The sequence below is a fragment of the Sapajus apella genome, unplaced genomic scaffold (assembly GCF_009761245.1).
Source record: "Sapajus apella isolate SASKATOON/1434 unplaced genomic scaffold, GSC_monkey_1.0 scaffold23, whole genome shotgun sequence".
In the NCBI taxonomy this organism is placed as follows: Eukaryota; Metazoa; Chordata; class Mammalia; order Primates; family Cebidae; genus Sapajus; species Sapajus apella.
This window is the reverse complement of record NW_022436963.1, coordinates 13,623,983-13,637,477: the sequence shown is the minus strand read 5'-3', so window position 1 is coordinate 13,637,477 and position 13,495 is coordinate 13,623,983. Positions and strand designations below refer to the sequence as shown.

The following is a 13,495-nucleotide window of genomic DNA, read 5'->3' as shown; positions in this document are numbered from 1 at the left end:
ACCGCATCTTTATAAAGGGCCGCCAAAAGTTTCCTAACGTGTAAACGCGAAAGTTTCCTGAGGTGTAGCTGCAACCAGAAGGTGGGCGTATGGTACGCGGCGGGCGGGACGGGACGTTGGCTTGAAAAGGCCTTTATGACGCCTAGGGAAAGGCCGTCTGGTAGTAGCTCAATTTCAAGACCTTTTAAAATTTAAACCTTTATAAAGGTTATTCTGCTGGTAAACGCTTCAGAGAGTGAAGCTGGTTTCTTTGAAGCTGGAATGTCCCAGCAGAATGTAGAAGTGTGAAAAACTCGACAGAGTAGTCCAAAGTTGGTGGAATTTGCAGTCAGTCGGTTTATTCAGTGAATGTCTATGGAGCAGCTTCAAGGTGCTTTGTCCTGGGCGTCTCAGACTGAGCAGAGCAGCAAGAAGTCCCTGCCCGCTCACAGTTCGTAGCCTGCGTGGTGACAGTAATACTGCTCAATCACGTCTTGAGGGGTTTCTCAGTGTCAGTCGCCATATTTGCGTGGGTTATCTGATTGAGTCTCCGCAACGCCCTGTAAAATGGGTACCATTAGCTTTATTTGACAGCCAAGGAGACAAGCCTGTCTTTGTAGTATCGGTGCTGTAAAGTGCATTTCTTAAACATTTTTATTCCTTGAAATAACTGAAGTACGCGGTAGTGTCAGTCCTCTAGTTTACGGCGGAAGAAACAGGTTCAAGAGAGGTAAAAGTGTTTTCTTTATGAAGGTTACTCTGCTGGTAAAAGACAAAGAGCTAGGACTCCAACCCAAAGTGTATTTTTAATTTCTTCTCCCAGAATGTCTACATAAAACTTAGCTCTTGCTTCAGGACTTGTGCACTTAATGTTTCCTTTGCTTTGAAAACCCCTTCTTCAGACACTTACATATATTCAATTCCTTGTATCTTTCAATCTGCTTCCTCACAGGACCATTCCTTCAGTCCCCAACATAAGATCCCCACCTGCTGGCTCCCTATCCTCCTGTTTTTTTTCCACAACACTGTAACATTGCATATATTATGTAATCACTCGTTTATTTGTTTACCAGTGCACCCACCACTAGAATTTGAACATTGTAAGGACAGATATTTTTGTCTCTGCTTTGCTGCTGTATCCTCAGCAACTGGAACTACCTGACATGTAGGTAGCTGATCAGTAAATATTTTTGAATGAATGAATAAAATAATTCCTCCCATTCACATTCATCATAATTTCAAAGCACTCTACCTTCACTTTATAAGAACTTTGATTTTGCTGTTCCTTACCCTTACCATTTAGTAAAGATGAAAAGTAGACCCTTGAGTGGTCCTGTGTTCTAGGAATGAAGTAGAGCTTTTGCATGTTTACAAGAAATGCTTGTTTATTTTTTATGTACTTTTAAAATAAGGGTTTTTCTTAAGTTGGTAATGGGTTGTGTGAAAATAATAACCGCGAGCTCGTTACAGCATTTGTATGTTGCTTGACAAACTGCTGACCTCACTGCTTTGTATAAGTTTGCATAGTAACACAGTTGGGACAAATCCAGCTCTTTCAACTTTGAGCCCAACTTTTTTAGGTTACTGTCCGCCTTAGCTGTGAACAAAGGAATACCTTGGGAGTTTTCTTGCAGTTTTTAGAACAGTAATCAGGACTATATCACAGACACTTGGAGGTTATCTAGATAGACTTTGGTAATTTATTTTATAGCATCCAATAAAAGTGCTTACTTTCTATTTAAAGATCTGCTGCAATAGCTGCCCTTCTCATGATATTGCCCACAGCTGATCCTTTCTTTGAGTCACCAAGCTGGTGAGGAAGAATCTCTGGCAACAGTGTTTCTATTAATATATAGCTTCTATACTTATCAGATAAGTTTGGGTACTTTCTGGAGTGAGGTATTCATAGCCTGCCATGAAAATTATTGCAACCTGCTAAGTAACAGCTGACCCATAATGTGACAATCCGCAAAGGTGTTGTGAATTTAATGTTTCCTATCCCCTAGACTAGTTCTATGTACCAGCATGCTATGATTATCTCCTCAGCCTCATATAATCTTCTCTAATTGCCCCCTTAGCTTCATTATTGAGAAAACATTGTATCATTTAGTCATACATTCTATAAAGATGTATGTATTAAACATCTGTAAAATGGAATCTGCCCTTAAGAGCCTAGAATCTGGATGGGCTTTCAAGGTAAACACAAAAAACTGAAAGATGATGGCTGAAAACATAAAGATGGTTTTTATGGAATGTTTATTCTGTACCAGGCACTTTCCATGAATTACTTTATTCTCATAAAAACCCTGTGAGCAAGGGTGCCGCCTCATTTTTATAGCTGAGAAAATTGAGGCTTAGAGAAATGATTTACTTAAGATCACACTGCTAATTAATGAACTCCAAGCCATTTGATGTTAGTATTCTAAGTAATTCTGTACGTTATCTTCAGATTATATCATTAAAAAGTATGCCGATTATGAGAATGATAGAGAAAAAAGGAGAGAGCACTATGAACCAGAATAGTGTCGACAGCATTTTGAAAGACCGAGGTGGACCTTGAAAAATGGGCTGATTTGGAAGTCTGTTTTTGTGATTGGGCATATCAGGTGGCAGGACAGTGTGGTGTGGAATGTTCTGAGGGAAGCAGCTTGCATAGAAATGTGTGCATGAGAGTACATCTGGTGTGCGGCCTAGTGGAAAGGAAGCATTGGGAAGAATGTTTTCTCCTCATTTTTCTTAATTTTGAAGATTTCATTTCATTTAATAACCGCGAGCTCGTTTATAGCATTTGTATGTTGCTTGACTGCTGACCTCCCTGCTTTGTATAAGTTTGCGTAGTAACACAGTTGGGACAAATCCAGCCCTTTCAACTTTGAGCCCTTTTCATTTCTAGTGCCAAATAATTTGAAAATGGAGCTTTGATAGTAATAAAGAGACAAAATTATTGGAGGAGGTAAGACTGGTGAGTACAGAATAGAAATGAAGACAGAAAAAGGAAGGCTTGAGGATGGAAAGGAAAGACGAGCTTTAAAGAGTAAGACATAAATAATTGCAGAATCTTTGACTATTTCAAATACTCCAAGTTATTACCAGTAAATTCTGTTATAGTTTATATAAAGGCCATCTTTATAGACCCCCTTTGAGTTTACTCTGGGTAGACAAGTACTAAAAAAATAGCTCACGACTGACATAGTTTTTCTTCCTATTTCAGGAAATCTCAGATGAAATTTGGTAAAGTGTGTCCAATTATCTGTGTTCTTTTCTTCGAAATAATCAGAAATTTACCTTGTTTTAGAATTGTAGTCTGTTGACTTTATTATGGCAAAATAGTCTATATTCAAAATATATCTGAAATGCTTTAAATTGGCCCTTGCTGGATGTTGAGTAGAGAGAATTTATAAGCAGATTTTTCTTTAGAGGTTTTGTTAGTGAACCAGGTATCAATTTAGGTTCAATCAGATAAAATGCTACAGTAGAGAAATCATTCTCACAGTTGATGCTTATATTCCAGACATTCTTGGCTGAGATAACAAGGTCTTGCTGATAAAACTATGCTCAATCCTAGAGATTGCCAGTGAGACTTTGCATATGACTTCCTTGGAAAAACAAAAACCTTGGTAGTTGTAAAATGCACTTGAGAAAATATTAGAAATTTTAAATTGAAAGCACACATGATGATTCTTAGGAAATCATTTGTTGTATTACAGTGGGAGAGGGAAAGCTTCCTTTCTCTTTGAAGGTTTGTGGAAATGACTGACAAACAGATTAATAAGAGTAAAAGGCATATGATATGCTTTGGCCCTGTGTCCATACAATTTTCTTTCTAAATTACCCAGTCTTGGGTATGTCTTTATTAGCAGTGTAAGAATGGACTGATAGAGCATACAAATCTCACCTTGAATTGTAATAATCCCCATGTGTCAAGGGTAGGACCAAGTAGAGATAATTGAATCATGGGAGTGGTTTCCCCCATAGTGTCCTCCTGATAGTAAGTTCTCTAGAGAGAGATCTGATGGTTTTGTAAGGGGTTTCCCCCTTGGCTTAGGCACTCATTCTCTCTTCTGACACCCTGTGAAGAGATGTCTTCCATCTTGACTGTAAGTTTCCTGAGGCCTCCCCAGCCATGTAGAACTGTGAGTCGATTAAACCTGTTTTCTTTCTAAATTACCCAGTCTTGGGTATGTCTTTATTAGCAGTGTAAGAATGGACTGATAGAGCATACAAATCTACTTAATGTGCATAAACACAGGAACCATATAAAATATGAGACTCAAAGAGTGGCCAGATGGCTGAGGCTTAAATACTGAGGTGGGAGAGGGAAATGGTCTAAGGGGTGCTGTAGGCAGTTTTTAGAGAAATGATAAATGATGAGGGAAGATGAATGGGTTCGGGAGATAGAAATATTAGCTTGTAAACAATTCGATTTGTAATTTGAATGAGCCCAAGGGGCAAAACAAAATCCCTTCAGAGGTGATTACATGCCTCAATCTTCTTTCCTAGTAATAAAATTTAAAGGAGGAGATGGAAGGCAATTATGTTATCTTTGGTGGGCCAGGTCTTAAGGCCTACCAAAAGAAATATTAGTTAAATTTCACCCTGTAATGTGGATGGGGAGAAGGGAAGACAGGAGAGATGAGAAAGTCCTTGATTCAGGGATTATAGGTGTCCTGTGACTTACAGCTATAATCCTAGCACTTTGGGAGGCTGAAGTAGGAGGATTGCTTGAGGCCAGGAGTTGAAACCAGCCTGGGTCACAAAGCGAAACCCTGTCTCAAAAGATAAAAAAAAAAAAAAAAAGAAGAAAGTCCTTGATTCTGAGGTAACTTCTAAGGCCTATTCTGTTATGGTTCAAAGTGTTCAGCATGCCATAACACCATACATTTTGTAGCATTGTGTTCTAAGCCCCAACAGTATACAACAGCATACATAGTAAATGTGTATGCACATGTTCCTTAATGTTTGGTTAGGTTACATCCTGATAAACCTATTGTAAGTCAAAAATATCCTAAGCCAAAAATGGATTTAATACCCTATAAACCTATTGTAAAGTCAATAAATTATAACTCAAACTGTTGTAAGACAGGGACCATCTGTGCTTTTTACTTCACGAATTTCAGTAATTTAGAGCTCAAACAAACCCTTTGTCTCAAACAGAAACTTTTTCAGCTATATATAATTTATAGAAGTTGTTTTTTTTTTTTTTTGGTCCTATCTCCTTGATTTTGCAGTGACTCTCAGTACATTCACTAGTCTCTGTATGACTGTTTAACCCAGGCTTTTCTTGAAGCAGGCATTTTCCCGCTCATGGCCTTCAGTCTTGTTTATTATTTTTTTTTCCTCTCTATTCCCGTTTGATTCTTATGATTCTGTAATAACTTTATTAGTCCACAATTGAGCAAGCAATTAATAACCTTCCTAAATGTGTACTTGAGTACTATACTTGATAAGTATTATATTCTGCCATTCCCACCCACCTTTGTGTAATTCTACAATTGTGTTTACTGAAGACATTCAAGGCTCTTTGCACCAGCCAGTTTGTCATCATCACTGTTTGCTGTGTTCATCAACTTGAAAACTTTTATATAATTTCCTTTGAAAGAACAAGAGTTGCAGTTTTATTGGATTGCAACTTCGGGATCTAATGATGTGTAAAAATATTGCTAGAAAAGACTGTTGTGGTTTAACGCGTTTGGGATAGTTAATTTTAAAAAAACCTATACCCTTTATTTCTATGAGAACAATAATGTTTTACCTAATTTTTGGAACACTTCATGTGAATACATTTCTTCCCTGCTAAGGCATCAAGTCTTATTTTTGAACCTAATTTTATTTTTCTCTTCAGGATTCCTTTTTAAAATTGATTTTTAATAATGACTTTCTTAAATTGAAAGCTGAGTACTTGTACTGATGGCTTAGTCTTACAAACTCCCTGCTGAAACTGGGATTTTAATGCCACCTTTAACATAAGAATATTAAAAAGTTTAATTAGTTGAATATGCACTTGGGATTTAGCTAATATTCATAGTCATATTTTTCGATGTAAAAAAAAGTAACTACTGAATATGTTTTTGAGTCTGCTTTTCTTGGACTCTGGAAAAAAATTGTAGGCCATGAAATAGACTGTAAATTAACACGAAGTTTTCAATGTATTTCCCAAAGTCCAGATGTATATTAGGTTGTTCATTGTCTTGTTTATACAGTCAAAAATAGTGTTTTAATTAGTTTAAAAGTAAGTTTCGATTTTTAGTCAACTTAAAATATTTGCAGCAGGTGGAATTGTTAACAGTAATTTGAAAAATTGGATAAAGTTATCATTTTACAGTTTTGTTGTCTGTTGAATAATTGTTTGATGTGAAATAGAGGTTAAACATGTTTGCCTGTATGCCTAAAATTTTGAAGAGGAGTATTAGAGGGGAAAAGAAATTGATTCATTTTAACTCTAGATGGCAGTTAAACACAACTAACAAAGACCAACTTTTTTGAAATATGGAGAAAAATAGTAAAACATACACATACGTTCTGTTTTAGTAGCCAGTTAATTATATTCTCAAAATGATGCCTCAGATTGATATTACTAAATAAACATGTGTAAGATGTAAGTACATACAAGTGAAATAAATAATGAAAGACTGTAATTGCAAGAATTTTTTTCACCTGGTAATATGGCATACACCCATGTAATGGTTTATATTGCTAGTATTTTGTCACTTTTACTAACATTTAGTTCAGTGTAGTTTCATTTTATGTACAATTATTTACCAGTATCAATTCAAACCATATGCCATTGGGAAAACTATTACACATTTAATGTTTTGAAATGTTTAAGTAGAAGCAAAGCTTAATTTCATGAAGTGTGTTCCATAAAAGTAGACTCCAAAATCTGCCATAGATATTCATGCATGTACATTTGAGATAATATTTTTATTTCTTTTGCATTAAAAAATACTTTGCATCTATTTATTTAAGCCATAATTTTAGCTTGTTGCTTTCTGGGGTGCTAAATTGTGTTTCTGATAGTATTTATGAGGAAAAAGAAAAGCTCGTCAGATAATACTTTGCTCTCATCTCATGGTCTTAGCCCGTAGTGTACTGTCATTTGAATAGACTTGTAGAGTACAACTGTTTCTTGTTTTTGAACACCATACATTGATGTGTTATCTAGCAAATAGTACAAAAGTAACTTAAAGTAGACCTAAGGAGTCTCATCTGACTTGTCAGATGGCTTAGAAGAGGAAAGGATGTGATACGTTTTAAAAATGCTTTATTATAGATTTTATATGAAATAACATAATCCTTTTGAGAGGACTTAGTTGATTTGATTCTCATTTCCTATATTTAGCGGTTTATGTTCCGAGTGTCTGTCTGAATAGTGGATTAGCTCAATAGATGGCAGCTGATGCCCTGGGCAAAGGGACTTACTCTGCACTTTTTTAAGTCCTGTGAAGTTGTAAGAAATACTGCTTTCATGCATAAAGGTATGGAGGTGCAGGTCACCTTGCTGGAAACTAGGAACTTGTTGGACACCTCAGATCTTGGAATCAGCATTTGCCTTTCAGGTTGGTTGCACAAAAAATGTTCACTAGAATCTCCAAGTGTTCCTGTGCCTTTAGAATTTGTAGTACTTTTTGAGACGGAGTCTTGCTCTATCGCCCAGGCTGGAGTGCCATGGCATGATCTCGGCTCACTGCAGCCTCCACCTTCTGGGTTCAAGTGATTCTCCTCCCTCAGCCTCCTGAGTAGCTGGGATTACAGGCACGTGCTCCCATGCCCAGCTAATTTTTTTTGTATTTTTAGTAGAGACAGTGTTTCACCATGTTGGTCAGGCTGGTCTCGAACTGCTGACTTTGTGATCCACCTGCCTCAGCCTCCCAAAGTGCTGGGATTAGAGGCATGAACCATAGTGCCTGGTCTTTGCCTTTAGGATTATTTACCTGGACTCCAAAGTCTTCATAGCAGTATTGTTTCATAATGGGTTCTTCATAGATGTAGTGGAATATATTTAAGTTGGCAAAAGGATAAATGCTTTCTTTTCTTTTTGAAGCAACATAAAAAGTCCCATGTTACTCAAAAAGTAAAGTAAAAGAATTTTTTCATTTATTTTTAGAGAAGCTTCTAGTAGAATTTTGTAAGAGTAAATAGAGTTGGTTACCTTCAAGATTGTTGCCTTGCAAGAATAAAAGGTGCTAGAGCTGCTGAATTTTGAGGTGAAGACGGAAACCTGGATTTTCATGTGAAATCATCTTACTTCTCAGTGTTAGCAACTAATTCAAATAAAAAAATACAAAGCAAAAAATTTGAAACATACCAACAGTTTGCCATCTTTAATGTATAGCACTCTAATTTTTTAACTCATTTAAAAAAATAACATATATTGTAAAACTGATTGCTTAAACTCTTCTAGTTACTAGATACAATCCAGTAATATTTATTTGAGGTTATACTTCATTTTTGGAGTCTTTGTAAAAGTCTTCTATTTCATATCTACCATCAGTGTCTTGAGTAATATCTATGGATATCTGATCCTATCCTTTACATTTTTCTTCCTAATTTCATTATCAAAGAATAACCTTAAATTAAGTTTTGGGAGTCTGTTGTTAAAGGTACTGTATGCTACCTACCTTGTGTCCAAAAATCCAGGAACTAAAGAAACATGATACCTTCATCATTAGATTTCTTTATCCTATGTTTTTCCTTCTACAATATTCTGTATGGTCTTAGTCATTTTTTAAAAATGTAAATCAGAATTTGTACCTCCCCTCCTTAAACCCTATAGTGGCTTTCCATTGTCCTTGTAATAAAATACACACTCCTTGGCATGGCGTCTAAGGCCTTGCTTGATCGATTCCTGCTTACCTCTCTCTCAACTCATTTCTTACCAGGTTCCCCTTTCTTCACTCTGATCTTGCTGATGTGCACCAAGCTTAGTCCCATTTCAAGGACATTTTCCCCTGATGTTCCCTTTCCCTGGAATGTCTTCCACAGAGCTTTTTATGTTCTTTGCTGGTCACTTCCCAAGAGAGGCTTTCCTGTCTACCCTACCAAAAACAATCCCTTTAGCCATCATTTTCTGTCTTCTTACCTTGCTTGCTTGCTTGATTCATTTATTTATTTAATTCAGTCTTGCTGTTGTCCGCCAGGCTGGAGTGCAGTGATGCTATCTTGGCTCACTGCAACCTCTGCCTCCTGGGTTCAAGCGATTCTCCTACCTCAGCTTCCCGAGTAGCTGGTATTACAGGCACCTGCCACCACAACCAGCTATTGTTTGTATTTTTAGTAGAGACAAGGTTTCACCATGTTGGCCAGACTGGTCTCAAACTCCTGAACTCGGGTAATCCGCCCACCGCGGCCTCCAAAAGTACTGGATTACAGGTGTGAGCCACCATGTCTGGCTTATTTATTTGTTTATTTATTTAAAGTAATACTTATCTCCGTCTGATGTATATTTGCCTACTCGTTTGTCTTTCCTCTCACTGACATACATACATTTTGTGAAGACAGGAACCTTGTCTATCTTGCTGACTGCTGTATCCTCAATATGTAGAAGAAAGGCTAGGCCTGTTCAGCTGAACAGAAGTATAAAATAAATGGATAAATAAAGGCTAGGTAACCACTGTGACACTGAATGGTAGAAGAAAGACCTCAACTTTGGAAAGGGCTGCCGAAGTAAAACTATGAAGATACTGTACGTATGATTAAGGTACCTCAATGCTATACGTTTGACATATTTACCCACCATGTAACCCATCACACAATAGCTTTTATTCAGTTTTAGAAATTTGGCTTTCTGTATGATATAATTAAAAATTGGTATGTTAGCCAAGGCAGGTGGATCACGAGGGTAAGAGATCGAGACCATCCCCGTCAACATAGTGAAACCCCGTTTCTACAAAAATACAAAATATAGCTGGTGGGGTGGTGTGCACCTGTAGTCCCAGCTACTTAAGAGGCTAAGGCAGGAGAATTGCTTGAACCTGGGAGGCGAATTCAGTTTGATTCAAGCTGAGATCGCACTACCGCACTTCAGCCTGGCGACAGAGCAAGACTTTGTCTCAAAAAAAAAAAAAAATTGGTATGTTAAACTTCCTTTCTAGAACTGCATTCACATAAGTGACTTACTAAATTCATGGAATGTGATTTTTATAAGTTTTCACATGTGGACTACAAGAATATGAAATGTATTAGAAAGCTATACTTTGTGAATCAACAATATAATGTTAACATTTGAATGTCACGGTATATCCTAGGGATGTGTTTTAAATGTTACAGTCATGCACTGGCTAACAAAATTTCTGCCAATGAGACTATTTATAACAAGGTAGTCCCACAAGATTATAATACCATATTTTTACCTTACCTTTTTTATGTTTAGATATACAAACACTATTGTGTTGCAGTTGTTTACAGTATGCAGTATGGTAACATTTTGTACAGGTTCATCGCCCAGAAGCAATAGGCTGTACCATATTGCCTAGGTATATAGTAGGCTATGCCATCTAGATTTGTGTAAGTAACTCTGTGGTGTTCACACAACAATGAAATTGCCTAACAATGAATTTCTCAGAACATATTCCCATCATTAGTGTAATGCATGACTGTAATTTGAATTGTTACCAGATAACTACGGATTGTGAGAAATAAGATTAAATAATTATTTGTATGGTATTTGCTTTGCTTTGTACATCCTTAGTATGAGTAAGTTCTTGGTAGAGAAGTAATTCACAGTAGACACAGCACAGAAAATATGTATTATAAGTGTTTCAGCATTGTTGAAATATTTTCTTGAACAGTTTTTGTTACAGTTTGTTTTGCATGTGAACTCTTTATGTGTGTGAGAAAATTCTCTACAAAGGGTGGTTTAGGGGTATGACAATGGAACGTTCACTTATTTCATGTGCCCAAAATATTATTTATCTCTCAAAACTAAATAATCTTATGGCTCAGATGAATTTCTGACAGCTGTAGATACTTTCTAATTCCTTTTAAGATCACCATTTTTAATTGATATTTTAAAATATAGCCTGTTGAGAGTACTTATGTGATTTTTATGGAAAGGTTTGTGAAAAAAAATCGGTTAATATAAATTTACTTCTCTGCCAACTTTGCTGCATGTAAATATATCCCTACCGAATTTCTACCTTCATCGGGTAAGGGTAGAGTACCCTTAAACAAATTATGTATGGAAAAAGAAATATAAAATCAGTAAACTCATCTTCATATCCCAGGCATAATAAAAATAACCCAGTTTATGCTGTGAATAGAACTGGAGAGTTTTACCTTTACAACTGAAATGTGCTGAGCCCTTACACTTACATTTGCTAGACAGGCAGTATGTTGAATAGTCATCTTATTGAATGAGAACATGCAGATTCCATTTCTAGATTTGCTACTGACAAACTTTTTCATCATTGGTAAGAAAGGCAAAAATTACTTTCTCTCTCTATGTTACAGGATACTTGTGAGGGCCAAATGAGATAATGCACATGAAAGTGCTTTCAGAATTGAAAGACACTATAAAATGTAGGTTTTTCATTTTAGAGTGGCATTAACACTAAACTAGATCTATTTTCTTAGACTGTATCATACATAGCCTTGTTACTAAGATGGTGTAAAATCCTTATAAATTCTTTAACTTAGATTGTGGGTCAATCTCATGGACTGGGTTTTCCTTGATAGCAAGATTGCAGTGTATTTTAGTCCTGATTTATTCTATGAATTTGCAGCCCTTGTCTTTTCAAAGATAATATTTTTTTTCATCTTTGTAATATGAGCTGAAAAGACTGATAAGCTCTAAAGTCTACTTAGCAGGTGAATAAAAGTATTTATACATTGATTTGGCATGCAAATAAAGGTTAACTTTTTACAGTAAATCTTGCAATAGTGTCCTTAGCTTTATTTATATTTTTCATTCCACTTTGTTAACTAATTTTCCCATGTCTTTTAGACTCAAAATTACTGGGTATTTTTCATCCTGGAACTTGCACAAATAAATTCTGAAAAGTCATTGACAAGTAACTAATTTAAACTTAATTTTAAAACATTTTAAATTCACAAAGTTTCTGAGAAGAGTAGAATTAACAAATCTGTTGGATTTTGAGGCATATCTTGAAACCACAAACTTCTAATACTATTTTGTTTCCAGATGTATGAAACAGATTTCATTCTTTTTGACTTATTGCTTAAAGGAGAGCTGTACTATTTGTATTCACATTTCATGTTCTTAGAGACACTTTTGAGTGAGCTGTATGTAAAACTGTACAAGAAAATTTTGATCTATCTTTGAGAAGCAGTGTTTTCAAGGAAAATGTGAAAAAAACTGTACTGTCTTTTTATTTTACTTTAAGTTCCGGGATACATGTGCTGAACGTGCAGGTTTGTTACGTAGGTATACATGTGCCATGGTGGTTTGCTGCACCTATCAACACATCATCTAGGTTTTAAGCCCTGCATGTATTAGGTGTTTATCCCAATGCTTTCCCTCCCCATTCCCCTCACCCCCCAACAGGCTGCAGTGTGTGATGTTCCCCTCCCTGTGTCCATGTGTTCTCATTGTTCAACTCCTACTTATGAGTGACAGCATGCAGTTTTTGGTTTTCTGTTCCTGTGTTAGTTTGCTGAGGATGATGGTTTCCAGCTTCATCCATGTCCCTGCAAAGGACATGAACTCATTGTTTTTTATGGCTGCATAGTATTCCATGGTATATATGTGCCACATTTTCTTAATGTAGTCTGTCATTGATGGGCATTTGGGTTGGATCCAAGTCTTTGCTATTCTAAATAGTGCTGCAGTAAATATATGTGTGCATGTGTCTTTATAGTAGAATGATTTATAATCCTTTGGGTGTATACTCAGTAATGGGATTGCTGGGTCAAATGGTTTTTCTGGTTCTAGATTCTTGACGAATCACCCCACTGTCTTCCACAATGGTTGAACTAATTTACACTCCCACCAACAGTGTAAAAGTATTCCTATTTCTCCACATCTCCACCAGCATCTGTTGTTCCCAGACTTTTTAATGATTGCCATTCTAACTGGCTTGAGGTGGTATCTTATTGTGGTTTTGATTTAAACTAATGACCAGTGATGATGAGCTTTTTTTTTTTTTTTTTTAATTTCCCATTTATTTATTTTATTGCATTTTAGGTTTTGGGGTACATGTGAAGAACATGCAAAATTGTTGCATAGGAACACACGTGGCAGTGTGATTTGCTGCCTTCCTCCCCATCACCTACATCTGGCATTTCTCCCCTTGCTATCTCTCCCCAGCTTCCCACCCCCCACCCTCCCTCCCCTATTTCCCCCCAACTGACCCCAGTGTGTAGTGCTCCCCTCCCTGTGTCCCTGTGTTCTCATTGTTCAACACCCGCCTATGAGTGAGAACATGCGGTGTTTGATCTTCTGCTCTTCTGTCAGTTTGCTGAGAATGATGGTTTCCAGGTTCATCCATGTCCCTACAAAGGACCCAAACTCATCGTTTTTGATGGCGGCATAATATTCCATGGTGTATATGTGCCACAT

The 13,495-nt window shown here is 36.6% G+C and overlaps 1 long non-coding RNA gene across 1 annotated transcript in view; it reads left to right on the top strand.

The window, feature by feature from the left end:
• The first annotated feature begins 5 nt into the window (after positions 1–5).
• Positions 6–13,495, top strand: part of LOC116559185 — a 38,944-nt gene continuing 25,454 nt past the window's right edge. The window contains exon 1 of the long non-coding RNA XR_004272364.1: positions 6–81. This is a non-coding gene — a long non-coding RNA (uncharacterized LOC116559185). The remainder of the gene's footprint in view (positions 82–13,495) is intronic.